This window comes from Diabrotica virgifera, chromosome 10, assembly GCF_917563875.1.
Source record: "Diabrotica virgifera virgifera chromosome 10, PGI_DIABVI_V3a".
Taxonomy (NCBI): domain Eukaryota; kingdom Metazoa; phylum Arthropoda; class Insecta; order Coleoptera; family Chrysomelidae; genus Diabrotica; species Diabrotica virgifera.
In genome coordinates, this window is record NC_065452.1 from 20,298,509 (window position 1) to 20,322,761 (window position 24,253).

Below are 24,253 nucleotides of genomic sequence, written 5' to 3' on the forward strand. Positions count from 1 at the left end.
AATTGGGCAGATAATTGCTGTGTTCCATTGCTCTTGCATTTTTTCGTTTTCCCATATTTTAAAGTCGAGCTATCTTTTGCTGCAGTATATCTCCTTCTAGCTTTAATATCTCTGCTGACACTCCGCTTTTTCCGGTACTTTTATTATTCTTAAGGTCTATTATTATTGCGATTATCTCCATTTCTGTCGTTTCTTCTGTTTGTTGTTGTTCTGTGTCTTGTGTTTGTTGTTGTATTTCTGTTTTTGTTTAGCCTTTATCGTTTAATAATTTTTAAAGATACTCTGCCTATCTGTTTGATTTGTCTGTTTTGTCTCCTAGGAACATACCATCTATATTTCTGTAATTAATTATAGGTACATTTATTTTTTATCACTCGTGTCTATTTCACTTCTTTATAAAAATTTTAACTTTTTTTTGGAAATAGTTGTCTTTTATCATTTCTAATTATTTTCCAGTAATTTTCTCTTCCTTTGCCGCATAATCGTTTAGCTTCTCTTCTTTTGGTTTTTTAATACTCTTTAGTTTTTTCGCTAAAGTAGGTACGAGATATAGTGACGAAAATAAAGCGAATAAACATTTTTGCAGAAAGATTTTGTTTGAATAATCTGAAAAAAGGGAGACGCATCGACAAATTGTTGTTTTTGTGTGAATTTGAATTTCCGCTGCAAGCGATCTGTGGGTAAAATACTATCTGCACTGGCACACAACAAATAAATATAAATATGGTGGGGAACAGCTTGCTTGAATCATCTAGTTCAGGGGTCACCAATTAGCGAACAGCGGTCCGCATTCGGACCGTGAACTACTTTTGTGCGGACCGTCATTAAATTCAGAATATAGCGTTTGGCAATTTTGAAAATGTTTGGCCATGAACTTGTATATTATGTTTGACTCAACTTATGTGTGCGAAGCCGCTTTATCAAGAATGAACTTTATTAAAACTCGGTACAGATCTCAGCTAACAGATGAATATCTCAACTCCCCAATGAGAATCAGTTGCACCAAACTCACTCCAAACTTCAGACAGGTTTTACATAATAAAAAATGTAATTTTTCCCACTGATAATTTAATTTTGTAAATAATGACAAATTTTCTGATTCGGTTTTTTTTGTGGATTTCTGTTCAAAAATGTCCCCTTAAACAAATCAGAAGGGGCCCGGGATGCCGGACAAAACAATCTTTTTATACAAATTAAAAATTACCTTTTAGTCCCGAAAATTGCATTTACTCTTGTCTCTTGTCATTTTTTCTCAAAAGTTGATGGTTTTCGAGTTATAAGCGATTTAAAATCTGAAAAATGCGAAAATACCTACGCATTTTCGAGGTTTGAAAACTAGTATTATGTAAATTATGAGTTTTCAGGTTGCCACGTGCCTAAATTGAAGTTTATATATCAATTTTGAGATTCTAACGAGTAATCGGGACTTACTTCAATATAGACCGTTGTTTTCTAAAATTATGCGAGTCCACTCGACTTTTTCGCCGCACATCGCAATTTATGGTGCGTCTCTGCCGCACTTATTATACATATTATACGTACTTATGCAAAAAATGCCCAACAAATACTCCACATTTATTAAAATTTCATAATTTATTATTAACATATTTTTTTCTTAATGATTTATTTATTTATTAAATTACTTATTGCCAATGTGCTAATTAAATACGCCAATAAGAACAAAAGGTCGAAATTGAAATAAACCCCGATAACTCATCAGAATCTTGAAATTGAATGTTTATACTTCAATTTAGGCACTTAACAACCGCAAAAATAATAATGTACACATGAATTTTCAAGCTTCGAAAATAATTATTTTAGCATTTTTCAGTTTATAAATCGCTTAAAACTTGAAATCTATCAAGTTTTGAGAAAAATCACAGAAAATCTTTTTTGTTTAAGATGGCCCAAAAATGCTAAAAACATATTTTCGGGAGCAAAAAAGTTGATGTTTTGGATTCATTAAAAAACTGTTAAAAAGAATTTCTGCCTAAAAATTTCGCACTGCACCCTTCTGATTTGTTTACCGAATTGGAACAACCAGATAGGTAGTGTTAACTCCGGACCGCGGAAGTGTCATAGGTTTTCGAAACGGACCCTCAGGAAATATAATTGGTGACCCCTGATCTAGTTGGCTTAAACTACTAAGCCCGAGTCTCTCACAGTCTCACCAGTCTGTGACCTAGTTTCTCGACGTGTGGTACGTAAAAAGTTCCGTACTTTTCCGTTCCCGGTAACGGGCCTTCAAGGGATGCGCTGCAGGCGTGCGCCCCTATTTGGGGGGCGCCAAAATGAGCTTTTTTCTGCTGGTGGTATACAAAATAATAATTTAAAACAACCGAAGGGCGCCTACACTACTTTTGCAGACTTGCACCTTATACCCTAGCGCCGGGACTGAAATAATTTTAACATAAAAATTTGATCTGTTCTTGTTCTTCCCTGTCTGAAACCAGCCTGCTATTCTCCTATTATATCTGATACATAGGTTTTTATTTTAGTTTTTACCATTTTTGCCAATACATTATATACCACATCCTAGTGCGATTCCTCTGTAATTGTCACAGACAGTTTTATCACATTTGTTGCGAATTGGGCAGATAAGTGCTGTGTTCCATTGTTCTTGCATTTTGTCGTTTCCCCATATTTTTTTATAAGTCGAGCTATCTTTTTCTGCAATATATCTCCTTCTAGCTTTAATATCTCTGCTGATACACCGCATTTTCCGATACTTTTATTATTCTTTAGATCTCTTACTATTGCTATTATCTCCATTTCTGTCGGTTCTTCTGTTTGTTGTTGTTCTGTGTCTTGTGTTTGTTGTTGTATTTCTGTTTTTGTTTAGCCTTTATCGATTACTAATTTTTAAAAATACTCCGCCTATCTGTTTGATTTGTCTATCTTGTCTCCTAAGAACATATTCATCTTAACGTGCCCTATCAAGTCCCCTTGACGTTGGCGATTAACATGGCGAAACTGTCTCTGTCTCGAGCTATTCTAAATAGGTGTTCTGCTTTCTTTATTCCTGTCCACTCCCGGAAATTCTTCAACCAAGAGGCCTGCTTTCTACCAATTCCTCTGCGTCCTTCGATTTTACCCATCATAATAAGTTGAAGAATATTATACCGGTCTCCCCTTACTACGTGTCCAAAATAGGCCATCTTTCTATATTTGATATTATCAAGCAGCTCGCGGGTAGCATTTGCTCTCTTAAGGACTGCCACATTTGTCAGCATAGCCGTCCATGGTATTTTCAGTATACGTCTGTGCAGCCACATTTCAAAGGCCTCCAAACGGTTAATGGTAGATATTTTTAATGTCCATGCTTCGACACCATACAAGAGGACTGACCAAATGTAGCATTTAATCATGCGCTTTCGAAGTTGAAGTTGCAAGGTATCATTACAGAAGAATGACCTCATTTTTAAAAATGTCGTGCGGGCTATCTCGATTCTACATTTTATCTCTTTATCTGGATCTAGTTGTTCAGTAATATGGCAACCACGATATTTAAAACTGGGTACTCTTTGAATTATATGACCATCAACATGTAACCGTGAATCTTGATGGGCCAAACGGCTAAATACCATGTATTTTGTTTTTGAACAGTTTATATTTAGGCCAAACTCTCTTCCCACTGTATCAATGGCATTTAAAAGGTGTTGTAATCCATTTATAACATCACTTAAAATAACTGTATCGTCTGCATATCTGATTGTATTTATCAGAATTCCATTAACTTTCACACCCCATTCCAAATTATGCAGCGCTTCCTTAAATATTCTATCTGAATATAAATTGAATAACAGTGGGGACAGTATACATACCATCTAAGAACATACCATCTTTATTTCTGCAATTCATTATTCATTGTACATTTATTTTTTGTCACTCGTGTCTTTTTTACTCATTTATAAAAATTTCTAACTTTTTTTTTGAAATAGTTTTCTTCTATTATTTCTAATTTATTATTTTTCCAGTAATTTTCTCTTCCGTTGCCTGCATAATCGTTTAGCTTCTCTTCTTTTGATAATACTCTATACGAGATATAGTGACGAAAATAAAGCGAAGAAACATTTTGGCAGAAAGATTTTGTTTGATTAATTTGAAAAAAGGGAGACGCATCGACAAATTGTTGTTTTTGTGTGAATTTGAATTTCCGCTGCAAGCGATCTGTGGGTAAAATACCATCTGCACTGGCATACAACAAATAAATATAAATATGGTGGGGAACAGCTTGCCTGAATCATCTAGTTGGCTTAAACTACTAAGCCCGACTGTCTCTCACTTCACTACTCACAGTCTCACCAGTCTCTGACCGATTTTCTCGGCGTGTGGTACGCAAAGCGTCAGTCATTCGTAGCCCTGCTCGTTGATGAAGAATTGTCATTGGCAAAGTGGTCTAGACTAATATTTACTTTATTTAATTAAAAGTAAATAAAACAGTGTTGTTACAGTTAAAGGCAGAGTTCCCTAGTTGGCCTGTTAAATTAAAACTCACTAAACAAGTAAAAGACGGTGTTGGTTCCACCCTTAGATTGTCTATTAAAATCAAAAATAAATAAAATAACTTCTGAAAGACAGTGTTTTTAGACCCTCAGTTTTCCTATGAAATAAAGATAAATCAAAAATGTTATGATAGTAAAAGACGGCGTTCTCTAGACTTTTAGTTTGTGTTTTAACTAAAAATAAATAAAAAAGATTGTGACAGTAATAGAGAGTGTTCTCTAGACTTTTGGTTTATAAATTAAATAAAAAACAAATCAAAAGACTTCTCTAGACCTTTAAATTAACAATAAATAAAAAAGTTGTGATAGTAAAAGGCAGTGTCTTTTGGAGTCTTAGTTTTCCGGTTAAGTTAAAAATAAATAAACAAAATTGTGATAAACAGGTGATTGCGTACACCGCGAATTTTTGAAAAGAGAGAGTTTTCCAGGTTAGTTTATATTTTGTTTAACCTAGTTTTTTTGTAATACGACATATTTTGCATTGCTTTTTGTTTATTTAATACATTGTTTTATCCTCAGATTATTTTGATATGAATGTGCATTTTAAACAGTTTTTACAGTTAATAGTTACTCAAGTATTGTTGATTAGTATTGATAGATATTTTGTGGACCAATCTGAATAGTAGAGGATACGATATAAGGCCGATCTGCACCGATCTGTTTTATGGATAAAAATTATTTGATGTATAATTTAGTATGTTAACAATTACATATTGTAAAAAACAAGGGGTGTCCGATATAATTTTGTTCTGGCCGTAATTAATTAATAATTGAAGACCAAGTGGAAGAAGTGACATTCTCTAAAATTTTGAGTTTTCTAGTGAATGAAGGTGATATGTGACTTCTCTATCATATGAAACTTACACTGTACCACTATAAAGTTTAATAACAATGCTATTAAGCTTTTTAGAGGTACATTGCAGGGCCGTAAGTACGATGTTGGGGGCCCCGGGGTAAACGTGATCTGGGGGCACCTATCGGGGTCTGGTGGTTTACCATCAGCGGAATGGGGGAGGTCCGGAAAAGTGTTTGATATTTAACCCCTTGAAAAGGCATTTTAATGTGACAGGAGTTTCTTTATGGTCAGAAAATAACAAGCAAGTAAGACAATAAACACTATCATTTATTTTAGAGTACAACAACCAATTTCTTCTTAGCTTCATTCCATCCTTAGTGTTGAAGGTGTAAAAGTGGTTTGAGGAACATCTACCCTGTTGCCTGTTGATATTTATCTCTTGGAAAACGCGTCCATCATGCTGAAAAGGTCTTACCTGGAGAAGTTTTTGCTTCAGGTCTCAGGTTACTTTCATGCACAGTTCTTGAGAAAACATCGCACAAGCTTACTTCTTTATCTGTAGAGGATGATTCTAAAATCGGAATGGCATCTTCACTACGACCAGACTCTTTAGTAAATGATTCTGCTTGCAGATCAAGCAGATTTTGATCATTTTCTTTAAAGTTATGGCAAATTTCTACTTGCTACTTCATGGTTTTCAGATTTCGCTAATTCATCCTTCAATTCTTTATACCGTTACGAAAAGTCTCTGGGGCCCAAACTTCCGGCATTTTAGGTTTTATTATACGCCGAAACAGTGGCGACGCGTGACTTTTTCTGAAGTGTTACCAAAACCAAATGCAAAAAATCTTATTTAAAAAAATGAAGATATGGCTAAATGTATATATACACTCACCGGCACAAAATTCCGCCACCCAAAATTTTTGATTAAGTTTGACAATCTATAACTTTATTATTTGTACTTCGATTTTAAAGATTCTTGCACGAGTTTGTAGGTAAATGTATTGATGTCAATTGCTATTATTCAGGTAATAAAAATTTTTTGGTTAGATGGCATTATACGGGGGTGAATGTAAGCGTTGTTTTTCTCCTAACTTTTAAAAATTATGTGGAAAAATTGGAGGGCTTATTTTGTTTCATACTCCCTTTGTATTATCCCAGAGGTAGCACTAAGGTCCTGTTTTTTGAATTATGTGAATATCTCTTTTCTTGTAAGAGCTTTAATTAGAAACACTGCTTTGAAGGTTTATTTAATTAAAAATATCAAACGCACTAAAATTAACAAAACAAAACAAATTTAACAACAAAACAAAACAATTCAATAGCGGTTATGTCCAGCTCTTGCAGCAACGACTGCTCGCAATCTGTTTAGCATCTCATAAAGATGTGTTTTCCTTGCCTGGGGAATAGCCCGATATTCCTCTACCAGGGACATAACTGTACCAAATTTTCTGGAGGCCTAGGATGACGGCAAATAGCTTTTTTATTCATCCCATAAATGCTCAATATGATTGAGATCTGGGCTGCATGCGGGTCATTCTAATCTTATCAATCCAACCTCAATTGTATGAGTCAATCAGTGTTTTTATTTACAAAAAATGGTACAGCTCTTACAAGAAAAAAGATATTCGGATACTTAATTAAAAAAAAAACAAAATGTTGGTGATGCATCCGGGAAAATATGACAGGACTATGAAACAAAATCAGCTATTCCATTTTCCACAGAATTTTTTAAAATTAGGAGAAAATACAACGCTTCCTTTCACCCCAGTAAAATGACATGCAAGCAAAATTTTTTGTTACCGGAATAATACCAAACAATATAAAAAAATGTACCTACAAACTGGTGTAAGAATCTTGAAAATCGGAGCACAAATAATAAAGTTATAAATTGTCAAACTTAATCAAAAATTTTGGGTGGCGGAATTTTGTGCCGGTGAGTGTAGCTTCAATAATATCATTTTGTATATCACTTGAAACTCTCGAAAAAACAGATGTTTCTAGATGTTAACAAAACTTTTGATCTTTTTTGGCAATTAATGTTAACAATTCCCTGTAATTGCCTTGATTGTCAAAGTCGTCGCACTCAAAATGACCACGAAACGCTAGTTCTTATTTGGTCCAAAAACATACAGTATCTATTATAAGTGTGCTAAGGATATACCTATCTATTTTTTTAACAAACTCATTATGTTTAGCAATATTTGCTTTAAAAGCTTGGTTAAGAGAACTTTTGATTGTTGTTTTGCCAAACTGAATCAAATTGGGTATATATCTTACATGTAGGTAACGGAGAAATTTCATGTCTCCTTTTTAAAAATCTAACACTATTTAAATCGTGAACCTGGTCCACCCATTTGTCTGTAGAAACCAGAAGACATGGCCAACAATACAGTATATTTTTCTTGCAACCATAATATAACCAAGGATTTTCACTGTACCAACTAAATTTAAAATACCGAACTACTTTGGTTGATTCCTTTTTTAAATTGTTTAAAATAGGTCTTTCATTTTTAATCTCATTTTTTCTTCAAAATTATACAAGGAGAATTACTTTTCAAGTAGTTGATCGATTAAGAAGCGACACTCATCCATGGTTAACTGCACGCACACTTTTTATAGGTAATGTCACCAATTTTAAATCTGGTAACAGCGCTACTGATACACAGCGCGCTTATGCCGTCGCTTCTTCAAAATTTTTAGTCACTAGCCGGTCCCGAGCGCCAGCGTGGGTATATATAACCGTAACTGTAACCAGAAAAAGCGGTTTCCCAACTTCATTGCACAATTATATCTGTTCGTCCCAAGAAAATAGCCGCAACTATTTTCATCACTCGAACGCTCACTGTCCACGTTGCGCTGAAACCACCTCCTGACCGCCGACGAGGGACGCAGGCCTGCCTGTCGTTGTACAATGGTTTCTAGGGAGACTGGTCGAGAGCAAAGCACGGACAGTACACGTAAATGTCTATGGAACCAACATCAACTCCATCAAACTTTCTTCTCTGTTGTCTTTTGGCCTTCTGGACACCACCGTCCGACATAACCCAGGAACACCAGGAACACCACACTTGCCCCAGTGCGTTTTTCGGACTGTTTGCTTTTGCGATCCAACACACTACATTCACCACAAACCCTGAAGAGGACAAAATCCTAAACGGGGACACTCATTGTAAGCATTTCCACAAAGCATTTAATCTTTACACGCAAATCAATACAATGAGATGATGATGTAACCAGAAATGAGTCTGGTAACAGAGTATAATAAAGTGCAACTGAGTCACATAAACTCGCCAATATTTTCGTGTCTACGAGTAGTTGGCTATTTACTGAGTTAGGTACTATTACCACATAATAAAATAATATATATCTATTGGTAAAAATATTGGTAAATAGAATTATTCATCGTCATAAAATATTTATTTGCAAGATTTTTAACTGTTACCAATGGCAACAGTGGTTACATGGACGCTTCGCCAGTGCGCCGAAATAACTCATTGCCTAAGTAATAATTTAAATTTTTATTTTAAGGTCTCGGGCCAGTTTGGCTCATGCCTCAGGGGCCCCTGTTCTGTTCCAATTGTATTTTAGTCGAAAAGACTAATTTTCCCAGTGAAAAATTAAAAATTTATGTTGAAGTCTAGGGTGCCACTGTAAGGTCATTTTAAAATTGTGTCATTTGAAAATATTTCGTTGGGATCGGGTTTTAAAATACATAATATTTTTATTTTCCTCGTTAAAATCTATGGATGGCGAACCAAAAGGGGCCGCTCTTGGCTGGGGGCCCCGGTTGCCCCAATGGTAGTTACGGCCCTGGTACAGTGTCAGTTTCATATGGTAGAGAAGTCACATATCACCTTCATTCACTAGGAAACTCAAAATTTTAGAGAATGTCACATACTTCCTTCTTCCACTTAGTTCTTCAATTTCAATTCAAAAATGCCTTTTTTTAAACCACTATGTCGTAACCCTACTATGTGGCCGTACACAACTATGTGGTAAAAGGTTTTTTTGAAAATATACTATAAAAAGAAGTTTTCGACCTGGACAGATATTATTTCAGATTTTTTAATCATTCTAAGCAAAAAAGGTCTTTTTCCCATAAGTTGATCGTTTTCGAGTTAGGAATAAACAATTTAACTGAAAAAATTACGGAAGATGACGATTTTCAAGGCTCAATAACACAAGAAAAATATAATATTTTTGTAATCATCAAGTACCTAAATTCAAGTGCAAACCTTCTTCTGTCAGGTCCGATAAGAATGTTTGCCATGTTTTATTCTAAAATATATATTTTTATATAATTATTGTTAATGAGGAAGGCTCCTTATGGGAAGACGGACATTAACAACTAAAAAACAATGTTTTAAAATAAAATAAGTCCAAAATACTTATCACGAACTGATAGAACAAGGTTTGAACTTGAATTTAGGTAGTTCGTAATTTCAAAAATGATATTTTATACTTATGTTTTTGGGCCTTGCAAATCGTCATCTTTCGTCCTTTTTCAGTTTTAAATTCTTTATAACTCGAAAACTTAAGAGAAAAATTGCAACAGACCATTCTTGTCTAGAATGATCCAAAACATCCAAAATAATATCTGCCCGGGTCGATTTTTTTTAATTTATAAAAAAAGTCATTATAATTAATATTAATTAATTATATAGTGTGAACAAAATTATATCGGGCACCCCTTGTTTTTTATAATTTTTAACATACTAAATTACATAAGTCATCATCATCAGTAGCTCGACAACCTTTTTTGGGTCCTGGCTTCATTGGCTTGTTCTAGGATTTTCCGCCATTCTGTTCTGTTGCGTGCTTTGTTCTTCCAGTGGGTAATCTCAGGTGTTTTCAGATTTTGTTCCACTTGTTCCATGTATCTAAGTTTGGGTCTTCCACTTGACCTTCTCCCTACTGGTGTTTACCTCATTATATGTTTTGGTGTTTCGGTCTCCAATATCCGTACAACATGGCCCATCCAGCGCAGACGTTTGATCTTTATGGATGTTATGACGTCGGGTTCGTTATATGCTGCGTATAGTTCAAAATTATATTTTCTGCGCCACACGTCATTTTCTTTTATCCCCTTATATGTGTCTGAGGATTTTTCGTTCAAACGTACCTAATAAGTTCTCATCTCTTTTCGACAGTGTCCATGTTTCTGATCCATATATAAGCACCGGTTTTATCAGGGTTTTGTATATTTTGCATTTGGTTTTTCTCGTGATGTTGTTAGATCTTAGATATTTTATTAGTCCATTATATGTTTTATTGTATAATATGTATTCTTCTCTTAACTTCTTCGCTGACATTGTTATCTGCGGTAACTAGTGAACCTAGATAATATGTAAACAATTTTACGCTTTCGATGTTATAGTCTCCTATTGTCAGATTCTGTAGGTTTCTTTGGCCTGTCGATTTGCTGGCCTTCATGTATTTGGTTTTTATTTAATTAATATTTAGGCCACTGTTTTGTGCCGCTTTTTCTATCGCATTAAATGCTTCTATCTTTTCTCTTTTGCTTCTAGCTATGATATCAACATCATCTGCAAATGCCAATATTTGTACACTTTTTGTTATTATTGTTCCTCTGGTGTTGACTTTTGACTCTCTAATTATTTTCTCTAATGTGATGTTGAATAGAATACAGGATAAGGCATCTCCCTGTCGTAGGCCCATTCTAACATGCATTGTATCTGTTAGTGCGTTTTGAATTCGAATTTTGCTCTGTACTTTAAGTGTTTCTTTTACTATATCAATGAGTTGAGTTGGAATATTAAACTCTTTCAGGGCGTGGATCAGAAATTCTCGAACATAGGCACTCTCAAAATCAATGAAGAGATAATGTCTGTCTATATTAAATGCACTAGTCTTTTCCAAGATTTGCTTCAAGACGGAGATCTGATCTATTGTGGACTTCTGCCTGCAGAAACCACATTGATATCCCCCAACTATTTGTTCCGAATATGATCTCAATCGCTCATACACAATATTTGACAGTATTTTATATGCCACAGTCAGTAGCGTTATTGCCCGGTAGATTTTACATTCAAGCTGATCTCCCTTTTTATGTACTGGAATAATTACTCCGGTATTCCAGAGTACCTACCATAAATGTTAAGTATTACAGAGTAACATAAATTACATAAGTAAATACCTATCCAATAATTTTTATCCATTAAACAGATCAGTGGCGGATCTACGGGGAGGGAAAATGGAGAAATTTCCCCCCTAACAAGGTCCAAAATTAAAGAAAAAAATTGTTAAAACATAAAAATATATTCGCTGACATAAAAATTAAATCACAGACAGACAAATTCAACCCAATAAACACGCCAGTTAGGAAAATTAAGGGAACTTAATGCACATCACTTAGTATTTATGTCTTTTATGTAGTCTGGGTTTATGTTTTTTATATATTTTGGTTGGTGTTTCATTGGAAGTTCCCCATGCCCCACCCTATGGCAAATTTCCCCTCGCAAGGCAAATGTCTAAATCCGCCACTCGTGCCGATTCACCAGATATGTATGTTAGACTAACCAACTGTTATTAGAGTAGTTGATGGTTATAGATTTAGAGAAAATTGTGCCCTTAATAATTTAGCTTAAATAACAATTTGAGAAAAAGCTTACCTAATCGACATTTTAATAACTCCATAGTTTCAAAAGTTATGCATCACCTAAAATTAAGCTCATTTTCATAGTTGATTTTTTCGTGAACAGATTAACGGATTATGTTAATTTTTTTTTATTATTTTAGATTTTTCTTTGGTATTTACACAGTTGGGTAAAAGTTTACTCAAACTTCTTTTTTGATATATACCGGGTGGAAGAAAAGAAATGTTTTTCGTATGTTATATTTGAGAGAGACACCCTGTAGGTGGACAAGTGTGGGTATACATCCAAATCGTATTGTAGTCTTATGTTTTGTGAACTTTTTGTTTTTGATTGTCCCTGATATCTTTAGAAACAAAGAAAATAGACGGTTTTATTCTTTAACATGTGTTTTAACTGAAACAAAACAATAAAAATAAAACAGTTAACAAAACTTTAAATAAAAAGAGAAAGGCACATAACGTAAACAGTTCTCACTAATTATTGTTCGACACCTATAAGAGTTATTGGTCGACCAGGTGACCGGTCTGCACAGCACAATATATTATGTAAGAGAGACGAGATTGTTTAATGGAGGCTCTGTGACGTTTGGGAATGGAATTTTCTTGAGAGTAACTACAGATTTGGTATCTTTACGTGGAGACTGTTTAAATAACGAGAATTACATTACACAGATTTTCTTTCGTTGAACACTTTGTTCCTTTCGCACTGTATATAGAAAATAATTTTAGTTTAGTGTATGATAAAACATGGCCTCGTCACGTATCGCATATCGCATGTCGTTGCCCCATATTTAAGCGAAGTAAAGATTCAGATATTAAATTGGCACCCTCTAGTGTTGCCCAAATGCAAGACCAAGACGAGACTTGGACAGTCTTGGTCTTGGTCTTGCACCAGTACACCTGGTCTTGGTATTGCACTCCCAGTCTTGGTCTTGGTCTTGCAGCAAGAGTCTTGCAAGTCTCGCAGTTACCCACTAGCATATTGATATTAATTAATAAGCAACTCACATTAGGTGGGTTTGTACCCACGATCTAAACTATCCCTGCCTGTACTCTAACTAACTGGGCTATCTTGTCCCACGGGAGTCAGTCTGTACATCTTCTTTTTTGGTTGACCATATCGGCCTTCGACCGTAATCCATACAAATTATATTAAACTAATACGTCGCTAAAGGGTCCCAAAAACAACTAAGTACTGTTTTTTATATAAAAGTAGACTAAAAATCTAAAAATTAAAAATAGCACAGAAAACACAAAAATCGCCGATATAACTTAATTAACCTATGAAATGCCAGTAGTGTCAAAATTTCATAACAGAGGAGTAAACTTGGCGGATGTTGGACCAGTTACAAACTAGCATTACTGTACGGTAAATTTGAATCCTCTTTTGAAAAAATTCCTTTTTAATCCACTTTTTTAAATTCATTTTCCATTTCCAATTTTTGCGTTCCAATTTATTTTTACGTAAGGAATCCAAATCTGCAATAACAAAGAATGTGTGTGTACTTTGTACGCACGTAAGAAGTTATACTTCTATTATATGATTTAAACGAAATTAATATACTTTTTATTTATATTTTGTTTAAATATTAAACTCGTTTATACTTACTACTTCTCAAACATTTTTATTAGAACAGTGCCAAAAATTAAAATAAAAGAATAAAACACACACAAACACATTAAACAAGCCACAAATGATGTCTGAACATTAATTGTCGAAATTTTTTTTAACTAAATACGTATTTTCTGAAAATACAATTATATAATAAATATACTTACAATCATAAAATGTATTAAAAAAAAAACAAAAAAGAAAGTTTCTACTGGGACTCGAACCAGCGCTGATAAGAGCGGTTGGTATTGGAATTCATTCGCCTTCTCCGCTTAGCCACGGACACTATGTGTCATTATTTACGAAGATCGACTAACTAAACGGATTAAACTTGTGATATTTTGATACTTTGAAAATTGATCAAATTGTTTTAATTTTGAATTGAAATGATTTAGAATTGAAAAAATACAACAAAACATAGAGAAAAAAACAATATATTAGGTGAATATTCACATGTTCATTTTCAATAAAAAATCTCCAATAGTTTTCGATATATTGGAAAAAATCGATTTTCATTTTGTAACTTCAAAGGGCTGTAACTTTTTTTATGTGCACATTTGTACTAAGGTAAGTTAGGTTCAGTGGAACTATTTTTGGTCCCAGAATATGTGATTAAATTTATGACCTGTATTTTTGTTACACCCTGTATTATTCCATAAAACAACACTCAGTCCTAACTGCAAGACGCAAGAGTCTCGCAGGCTTAGTCTTGTTCTTGCTCAAGTCTTGCAAGGTCAGTCTTGGTCTTGCTAAAATAAGGCGGTCTTGGTCTTGGTCTTGCTAAAACGCAAGAACAAGACCAAGACTGCAAGACCAAGACCGATTTTGGGCAACACTAGCACCCTCACAGTCTCGACATGACTCCTATTGATCACGTATGGCCTTATAGGACATTGTCGGTAGACAATTAAGACTTCCCCCTTTCTGTTTCCCTGCAAGATATAGAAATTATGGTTACTGCTGTCTGAAACTCCATAGACCAAAATCAAATAGCCTGCTTTTAGTATCCAGCATGCCTAGGCGATGCGAAGTGAAGCTGCTATTAGAATAAGCTAGGGGTCGCCAACTTCTTGAAAATTTCAAGATCTTGTCTTGATCTTGTCTTGATAAGATCAAGACAAGAAGTAATTTTCGATTTCAAGACAAGACAAGAAATTGTGTGTCAATACCAAGATTTTTTGTCAAGAAAACAAGAAATCTTGAAATATCTTGACTAATAATGAAAACTCTAAAACGTATTTATTTGTGAAAAAGATAACATTATTTTAATATAACATAACATATTTTAATTCGTTGAACAATTTTTTTTGCTAAGACGATTTACACAAAATGTAAATTAAAAATAATAATGACTTATACTTAGGTACCTCATCCTGTTGAAAATAAATTGCAAACTATATTTTATGTCAAATAACAAATTTTTTAACACATTTTTAAATCGGAATTGATTATAAGCCATAAATTAAGGCAGATAACACTTCTCATGGAGTCAACGCCTAGCCGATTTCTTGGCTTTGTTATTGTTAAAGCTGCGCTTGAAAATAGGCTTTCCGCAGATACAGATGTTGCTGGCGTTTCGAGAAAATCCTTGGCCATTTTCGATAATAACGGGTAGATATTTTCGTGTCTTCTCCACCAATCAAGTATATTCTCAGAATCTTCTGACCTAGGCTCATTTATTTATTTTTCAGTCTCATACTTCCAACATTGTAAGTTATCATTTTATCATTATCAGCTTTCTTAAAAAGGTAAGTAACATCTAAATAAAATTCGTTATCTTCTTTTTTCAGACTAAGTGGTATTGGACTTCTGTATTGGATTCTGTATTGGATTCTGTATTGGTCTGGTGTTGGATTCTCTAGGTAATTCTATGATTTATTAAAGTAGTTATCTTTAAATATTTCTTCAAATTTTTGTACTGCTTCTGATTGTAGAAGCTTTCCCCAAGATGAAGAGGAAAATGCCACTACTTTGTGCCGAGGATCCAAAATAAGAACTATACAGTATATCCAATCAGTTTTGTTATGTTTCATCGGTTGCGCCTCTATCAATTTTATTATCAAATTCATGAGCCCAATATTTCCAGTTCGTCTAAAAGTAAGCTTACTCCAGTTACCACCAATGGGAGTGTGCAATATTTTTCCCCTTACAAAACGTACGTATTTTTCCCCGAAACATACAAAATGCTTATTTTAAGCATGCAACTACACATCAATTTTGCGTTCGTCAGGAAACAAATGCAGATCGGGTATTCCTCCAAGTGCCAGTGCAGGCCGTGTTACCACGCAACGCAATAAAAAGGTTGCCGGTGAATCACCGGACCGGGTAATCAAGAAATTTCAAGATCTTGAAATTTCTTGAATCAAGACAAGATATAAGGTGTGAAGAAAACGTCAAGACAAGATTTTTTAAGATTTCTTTATTTTTCTCAAGACAAGACAAGAAGTTGTTGTCAAGACAAAAATTCTTGTCTTGTCGACCCCTAGAATAAGCGGAACAATATTAGTGTTATTAATTTACGTTATGTTACTTTCTGTTTTTCAAATTTTGCTAACTGTTATTATTTATTATTGTTAAAAAGTTTTAGCTAAATTCAACACAAAAGGGCTTTCAACAATAGAAAAACAGACACTTCTACATACGCACTTCACCTTCTAGATCATAATCATTCTTTTAATGAACAGTTTCAAATTCTGCATATTCAAAATAAAGGCCTTAAGTTATATTTATTAGAATCTATGGAAATTAATAAATTGAAAAATACAGATATAATTCTGAATGACCAACTCGTGACAAACAGCTCCCCACTCCTCAACCTCTTCAGTTAAAGACTTTAAAAAATGCAAACCCATAGTAATTTAGATTATTTGAGAAAGGCACTCTGCCGAAACAGCTGTAGTCACATAGTTGTAATAAATTTTGTGGAAGTATAGAAAACAAACGTTTTCAGTGTTTTATATATAAGTGTCTCATAAAATATGAGACTACAACATAATTTAGATGTATACCTTTGTACCTTTTCCTACCTACAGGGTGTCTGAAACTTAAACATAAGAAAAACATTTATTTTCTTTCACCCGGTATAAGTACAAAAAGAAGTATGAGTAAACCTTAGCCCAACTGTGAAATACCACAGAAAAATCCAAAATAATAACAAAAAAATAGCGGAATCCTTTAATCTGTCCACGAAAAAATCAACTATGAAAATGAGCATAATTTTAGGTGATGCATACCTTTTGAAGCTATGTTATTCATTTATATTTGTAGCAAAAATGTGCAAAGACGTCTCTAAGCGGGCTTCTTCTTCTTCTTCTTCTTCTTCGTCTAGCCATTCACGTCCACATCTGAACATAAGCCTCTTCAAGTTTTCCCATCTATTGTTTTTTATTGTACGCTACTTGTAACCAATTTTTCCCGGCAGTCCGTTTCAGATCATCTGTCCATCTCATAGAAGGCCTGCCTCTGGGTCTTTTGTGTTGGTATGGTCTCCAGGTTAGAATTGTTCTGTGCCATTTGTTAAGATCGCTCTAGCTACATGTCCAGCGTAGGTATTCCCATTCAGACTTGAAAAAAAAAAACATGGTTTTTTTAATTTTATACAAAACACATTTTTTTTTGTTTTAAACGTTTTTTTTTTGTTTTAAACATGTTTTATTTTGTTTTTAAATTTTACGTTTTAAACAAATAAAACATGTTTAAAACATATGTTTTTTTATTTTTAACATTTTTTTGAAGTTATACTTCTTTACGCGCGATATGAGGGTGAATTTTTATATGTTAAAACCTACGATCCGGGCGCATGCGCATTATAACTTTGTTCTGATTGGATGTTCAAATGACATGTCAAAAATTATCCAATATGACAGCTGTAGCGCAGCTGTGGTTTGGACGGTTGACGGTTTGGTTATGTATGGTTGTTGCGTTTTAAAATTTGTGGGAAGAGAAACAACAAAGGTTAGTTAATAGTTATACTGCCTTTTTAAATAGTTTTCATATTATATTTTTGAAGTTATACTTCAAAATGTTTTAATTTATGTATGTATCAGTCCAGAAAAGGTGTGGAAAGAATATATTAGTGTTTTTAAATATATTTTTCTACAAACGTGTTAAAAATGCAATTTTTAGGACTCCATAGGAGCGTTAAAAATGCTACTTTAAGGCACTAGTGCTTTAAAATTTTTAAGGCACTGCAGTTAAAAGTGAATTGTCAAATTGTGAAACGTCAAAATATTTATATTTCATTTATTAACATTAATATTAATAATATAACTTGCGCAATTTGAAAAAGGGGGTTTAAAAGGTTTTTTATTATAATTTTGTGTCTTTGGATTTGTCTTCCTTGGGCGTAAAATAATAAAACATCTATTTTTATATTTCACTTGTCACCGTGATGTATAATTATGTATATCTGAAAGGTAACTAGCATGCGGCTTGATGGCCTTGTTGGTAGAGCATTTGACCAGAGATAAAAAAATCGCGAGATTGCGGGTTCAAATCCCGGACGATTCATACTTTTTTCTTTTTTTTTTAATATTTGGCATTGTTAAGTTTTGGTTCATTTTTGGTAATTATTGTTAATTTTTTATACTGTATTTGTTAAGTAGGGATATTTAATTCGTTGAAATTATATTATAATACAAGTATAACTTCTTACGTGCGTACAAAGTACACACACATTCTTTTTTTTGTTTTAAACATGCCTGTTTTATTTTAAATTGTATGTTTTGAACAAATAAAACTTAGAAAAAACATTGTTTAATTAAACCATATTTTCTTAAACATAATATTAATAAATTTGATTTTAACTTTTCTTTATAATAGAGATAAGAAAACCAATTGCAATTAGGAGCTATCGCCTGGGGGAACCCCAGACTTACTATTTATAAATTCGCATTGCCAGTTAGCTATTATTGCAAGAACGCGTACTGTAAGTTATTTTGTGGTGTTTAGTACTTTTTTGCAACATGCAAATGGCGAATTTTTATACATGATACGAAGGAGCGTATGGAAATGGCTTTGACCCCAGCTTATTTTTTGGCAAATTTGCTTGATACGCGCTTTAGTGGACATAAACTTACCATCCATCCATTATAAATTTTCATCCAGGAGCATTGTCAATTATTATTAATTATTACCAGGCAAAGTGTGTACCCTTTAAACTTTAAACCATATATGTTTTCTAAACATTAATTTAATTGAGAATGTAATATGTAGCAGATACTTGGTGGCGTTCTATAAAAAAATATAAATACTACAGCATTGGAACTTGCTCAACAGCTCCACACAGGTAATGCATTGTCAGACAACATAGAAATACTCTTCTCCTCAACATACGGTTTGTCATTCCCAACTACGTAATCGGCTAGGCAATAATATCAAAGCTGCAAAGTTGGTTTCAATTTTTAAAGAGCTTAATTGCATCAATGATGACGTGATTGATGCAATATCAGATTGGTAATTTTAGATTACCAAAACACAAAAGGTAGAAAAGCTCCAGGACCCGATGAAATACCAATTGAACTATTGAAGATATAATTGATGAAGATAATATTGATGTCTTGGTAGACCTTTTTAACTTCATATACAAGACGGGACACATACCCAAAGAATGGCTTCTCTCAACTTTTGTAACGATTCCAAAAATCACAAATGCTAAAGATTGCAATGACTATCGGACAATTGCATTAATGAGCCACACATTGAAAACCTTCCTTAAAATCATACATAACAGAATCCACGTAAAATTAGAACAAGAAATAAGTGATTCACAGATGGGTTTTAGAAAGGGTCTAGGAACTAGAGAAGCATTATTCGGAGTCAATGTTCTGACTCTGACACAACGATGTCTGGATATGAATCAGGACATAATATATGCTTGCTTCATAGATTTTAAAAAAGCTTTTGACAGAGTTCAACATGAAAAGCTTTTAAGTATTCTTAAGACCAAAAACATAGATAGTAGAGATCTACAAATTATATCGAATCTGTATCAAAACCAGAAAGCAAGAGTAAGAGTCGAAGGAGAACTGATAGAGGAAGTAAGTATACTTAGAGGAGTTCGACAAGGGTGCATACTTTCACCACTCTTATTCAACGTCTACAGTGAAGTGATATTTCAAGAAGCTTTATTGGATATTGTGGAAGGTATTTTGGTCAATGGAAATAGCATTAATAACATTAGATATGCGGACGATACGGTCATATTTGCAAGTGACATGGAAGATTTACAGTACATAATACAACATGTATACAATGCATGTGAAAGGTAAGGACTGCAAATGAATCTCAAGAAAACGAAATCAATGATATTCTCAAAAAAAAAACCACAAAATGTAGATAACCTGATCATCAATAATACAACGATCGAAAGAGTAACAACATTATAAATATTTAGGAACGTGGCTAACCGAAGATGGAGATCAAACAAAAAAAATAAGATCTAGAATAGAAATGGCAAAAAACACGTTCATAAAATTGAAGAACTTACTTTGCAACCGTAACCTTAATCTAGAGATCCGCACAAGAATGCTACGTTGTTACGTTTTTTCTACTTTACTATACGGCATGGAAGCGTGGACAATATTACAGTCTGAAATCAAAAAATTAAACTCCTTTGAGATGTGGTGCTACAGGAGAATCCACAGAATATCGTGGACTGAAAAAGTAACTAATATAGAGGTGTTACAAAGAATGAAGAAAGAATGTGAAGTCATAAAAACTGTTAAAATTAGAAAGATTCAATATCTGGGTCATATAATGAGGGGCGAGAAGTACGTATTAGTTAGGTTAATTATGCAAGGGAAGATACAAGGGAAGAGAAACCCAGGACGACGCAAAATATCCTGGCTAAGAAATTTGAGAGAGTGGTTCGGTTGCAGCTCATTAGAATTATTCAGAAGTGCGGCCAATAAAATTAAAATAGCGGTGATGATTTCCAACCTCCGATAGGGGAAGGAACCTGAAGAAGAAGAATTTTAGATTACAAGATTACTGTGAGACTTTAACAGTTTTGAGAAATTTATTAACTCTTGTATGCAAAATGTTTTAAGTTTTCCAATTTTTGTTAAGTTCCGGTTATTAATAAATAAATAATATGTATGTTCAAAAATTTTTATATTGTATTTGAGAATTTTTTTCCTATTTATTTATTATTTTAATCAAGACAATGATAAAAAAAAACGCTTGTTTAATTTAAGTGTTTTAAACAAGTTTTAAACTGTTTTAAACACATACACATGTTTAAAATAAAACATGTTTAAAACAGATGTTTAAAACAAAATGTTTAAAACGAAACAACCCTGTCCCATTTCAATTTTAATGATTTTTGTACCACATCGGTGACTTTGGTTTTCTGTCTTATCATGTGTTTGTTTTCCTGTCCGTAAGTGATATGCCTAGCATTGCTGTTTTCATCGCGTGTTGAGTGACTGAGTATCTTCATAAAATATTCTTTTTTGTAATTGTCCATGTTTGTGCCCCATATGTTATCGGAATAATGCCTGCATCAAAAACATTAGATCTAAGATGTAGTTGAATTTGTTGATTTCTGAGTATATAGTTCAGTTTGCCGAATGCTGCAGCACTACGCTGTGGATCCACAAAAGTAGTTTCCGATGATTTACCGTGGGTTCGTATGTAGAGTGGACGTTACACCCCAGATTATTGGTATTTATACAGGGTGTACCGAAAAGATTGGTCATAAATCATACCACAGATTCTGGGTCAAAAATAGGTTGATTGAACCTCACTTATCTATATACAATAGTGCACACAAAAAAAGTTACAGCCCTTTGAAGTTACAAAATGAAAATCGATTTTTTTTCATATATCGAAAACTCTCAGAGATTTTTTATTGAAAATGGACATGGGGCATTTTTATGTCAGCATCATCTTAAAAAAAAATTAAAGTGAAATTTGTGCACCCCATAAAAATTTTATGGGGGTTTGGTTCCTTTAAACCCCCCAAACTTTTGTGTACGTTTCAATTAAATTATTATTGTGACACCATTAGTTAAACACAATGTTTTTAAAACTTTTTTGCCTCTTAGTACTTTTTCGATAAGCCAGTGTTTATCGAAATATTTTGAATATTTGTCGAATCCACCACATATTTGTATATGGTTAAATACGATTATGGAGACCTGTTAATAATCTGAAAATTTATTTATAATTTACATTTTTAGGTATATTTTGAAAAAGAAGCTACATCTCGATAAAAGGTGACGTATGGAAAAAAGACTAAGAGGCAAAAGTTTTAAAAACACTGTGTTTAACTAATGGTACCAAAATAATAGTTTAATTGGAACGTACACAAACATTTGGGGGGTTTAAAGGAACAAAACCCCATACATTTTTTACGTAAATATATTAAAAAAGAAGCCGCATCTCGATAAAATCTGGCTTATCGAAAAAATACTAAGAGGCAAAAAAGTTTTAAAAACGTTGTGTTTGACTAATGGTACCACAATAATGAATTAATTGAAACGTACACAAAAGTTTGGGGGGGTTGAAGGGAACAAAATCCCCATAATTTTTTTATGGGGTGGACAAATTTCACTATAATTTTGTTTTAAGATATTCCTGCCATAAGAATGATACATGTCCATTTTCAATAAAAAATATCTAATAGTTTTCGATATATTGAAAAAAATCGATTTTCATTTTGTAACTTCAAAGGGTTGTAACTTTTTTTATGAGCACATTTGTACTAAGGTAAGTTAGGTTCAATCAAACTATTTTTGACCTCAGAATATGTGGTATAATTTATGACCAATCTTTTCGGGACACCCTGTATATTATATTCTTCAACTTTTTGTATAACTGTCGTTTATTATTGTCACGGTTTCTTCGGAGTGCATGACTTTTGTTTTGTTTAAATTCATTTTCAGTCCTACTTTAGAAGATTCGGTATGTACAATGTACATAGTTCTAAAAGCATGGTTTGCAGTTCTTGTAGGTCAACAGCGCTATCAAAATTATGTCATCCGCATTGTCATGTCATAGTAGATTACTGAGGTAGCGGTCATTGATGTTTATTCCCTTATATTTCCAATTTGGTTTTTAAAAACGTCCTCCAAAACTAAGGTGAACAGTTTGCGTGATAGAGTGTCTCCCTGTTTGACTCCCCTGTTTAATGGTACAGGGTTCGTGTATTCATTTTCATTTAGGTAATATGTAAGCTGTAGCTTGGTTCATAGTTTCTTTTATTAAGGTAAAAGGTAATATATCTGCTGTCTATTCTAAGCGGGCTACTGTTCTGTAAATCATTAAATAAATATCCTATATTATAAAACATACTACAAAACGATAAAATAATAATCTGTTCAGTGTGACGAGAAATTACCTATTTTAATACTAAAATGTATGTTCACGAAGCAATTCTATGTTAACGGTCGGTTGAATAGCTCGTTGCGGCATCAAGTTGAGATTATTGTATTGTTTACGTATTAACAAATTTAAGCGCGCGGTATTAAAAGTTTGTTGCACTAATACACCAGTCTATCTGTGATAAAATCATGGATTTCACGTTAAAATCTTATACAGATATGTGAAGGTTCTAAAGGCCCGTTTTCACGCTACGTTTTCTTGTACGTTTTGTGGGTCATACAAATCATGGATCATCAATACGTGGATTTAATTTTTTCGATTTGACAAGACGTACGTTTTGCTGTTTTTACGCTACGTCTTATTGTACGTTTTGTGTGATAGGACAAAATCCTATACATTTTTCGATTCGACCAAACGTACGTTTTGCTGTTTACACGCCACATTTTAGGATCTAGGACGTTTCATCGCCGCCGTTTCGATGCCGCCAGTTCATCGCCGACCGATTCATCGCAGGCCGGTTCATCGCCAGTCAGTTAATCGTTAACTGATATATTTCCGAATTTTCTACCAATTTTCGACAGTAACATTAAATTTATTATTTATTTTTAATATTAATGAGGAATTCTAGGAAATGCGAGATATGACCATTCCCGTTGCCATACTTAATCTTTTAACAGACTTTTAAACTTTTATAATATAAAATATAATTAACCACTACAAATTTAATATGATTTAGTATCAAATTTAGGGGAAGTAGAAATAGAACAGTAAATTAATATAATAATATTTTTTATCTTTGTATTTGTCATAAGTTTTGAACTGAATTAAACGTCGTGTCGTGTCATCTCCCATAATACAAAATCAACTGGCGATGAAACGGCCGGCGATGAAACGGACGGCGATGAAATGGACTGGCGATGAACCGGCGGCATCGAAACGGCGGCGATGAAACGTCCCATTACGCACATTTTATTGTATAGAATCACACAAAACGTACAATAAGACGTAGCGTGAAAGCGAGCCTTAAAGGTATATGAGGGATCAGAGCCTATTTTTCTTCAAATCAGGCCCGAGGCGCTACACAATTTTCGGGTCCCTAAATATAATTTAATAATAATAATAATGACTTTAATAATTATTTAATATAAATATATCTTCTTCTTCAGGTTCCTTCCCCTATCGGAGGTTGGAAATCATCATCGCTATTTTAACTTTATTAGCCGCAGTTCTGAACAATTCTAATGAGCTGCAACCGAACCACTCTCTCAAATTTCTTAGCCAGGATATTTTGCGTCGTCCTGGGTTTCTCTTCCCTTGTATCTTCCTTTGCATAATTAACCTAAGCAATACGTACTTCTCGCCCCTCATTATATGACCCATATATTGAATCTTTC

General features: G+C 33.6%; 1 protein-coding gene across 2 annotated transcripts in view; it reads left to right on the forward strand.

The window, feature by feature from the left end:
• Positions 1-4,311: 4,311 nt before the first annotated feature.
• Positions 4,312-24,253, forward strand: part of LOC126878717 (uncharacterized) — a 534,329-nt gene continuing 514,387 nt past the window's right edge. For both annotated transcript variants that reach the window (XR_007695744.1, XM_050641584.1), the window contains exon 1: positions 4,312-4,933. The gene's annotated coding sequence lies outside the window, so the exon portion shown is untranslated. The remainder of the gene's footprint in view (positions 4,934-24,253) is intronic.